Source organism: Triticum dicoccoides, chromosome 4B (assembly GCF_002162155.2).
Source record: "Triticum dicoccoides isolate Atlit2015 ecotype Zavitan chromosome 4B, WEW_v2.0, whole genome shotgun sequence".
NCBI lineage: Eukaryota > Viridiplantae > Streptophyta > Magnoliopsida > Poales > Poaceae > Triticum > Triticum dicoccoides.
Window position 1 is genome coordinate 46,295,372 of NC_041387.1, and position 1,237 is coordinate 46,296,608.

A 1,237-nucleotide genomic window follows, 5' to 3' on the forward strand; every position below is an offset into this window, starting at 1 on the left:
GTTCAGAGGAAGTTGAGCAGCATCGGATCACATGTTACATTCAGAGAGCTACACCCATCCATCCATCTATCCATTGAACAGAAGATGCACAAGAAATCCGCCAACTCCATCTCTGATCTAATAACAAATCAAGAGAAGAGTAGAATCAAAAAAGTGAACTAATGCCTGTTTACTGCCATTTTTTCAGATAAAGTACTTCTCCCTCCACTAGCACGAATGGAGGCTACAGGAGAGATCCATAGGAGGCGACCTTGTCGCCGGGAATGGGATAGATGCGGGCACGCAGGGCGGTGGCCCTCGCGGCGGCCGGGAATGTAAGGCTCACGATGGTCGGGGGTGGAGCCTTGCAGCGGCCGGGGATGGAGGCTCGCGGCGGCCGGGGGTGGGAGCCTCGCGGCAGCCGGGGATGGAAGCTCGCGGCGGCCGAGGGTGAGAGCCTCGCGACGGCAGGGGATGGAGACCTCACGGCCGCCGGGGTTGGAGGCTCATGGTGGCCGGGGGTTTCTGGTCGTGGGAGGCGGCCGGGTGGTGAGAAGACTTGGGCATTTTTTTGGGGCTGGGGAAGCTCGTGGCCTTCTTTTCTCTTTCGCTCCGATCACAGAAAACGATTCGTCGCGTCTATATAGGGCCAGCAGTAACAGAATATTATTCTGTTACTCGTAAAAAAATAGCCCTGTCCTATATATATATACATATATATATATATATATATATATATATATATATATATATATATATATATATATATACGGTCTATTCTGCTAATATTAGTAGAATAGTTATTCCGATAACACTTCCGCACTGCACGCTCAACGCGAGAGCACTGCATTTTCTATAGCAAGAGCATTGCAATACAGACTAGTGAACTTCGTGTCGGAAAAAACTGCACGCAGTGTTTTTTTGGTACTGTTTTTGTTCTAATTTTTAATCATTTATCGTAACGAGACATATAATATACGATTGGAAAACTATGGATTATGCGCAACTTCATCATGTTGAACACTTTTTGAAATTCCTTACGGTTTAAGAGCAGTTTCAAAAACGGTGTGGCGGATGACGAGTGGCAGCGAGCGTATTTTCATGATTTTTTCTAAATCGCTCATCGAAATAAAGCAAATGATACGCCGTTGGAAAGATATCATCGAGGCGCATCTTTTTCATATCTATTATTTTCTCTAATTCGTTACAGTTTAAGAGCAGTTTTAAATTTACTAAATCACGGAATTATGTTTTTTTT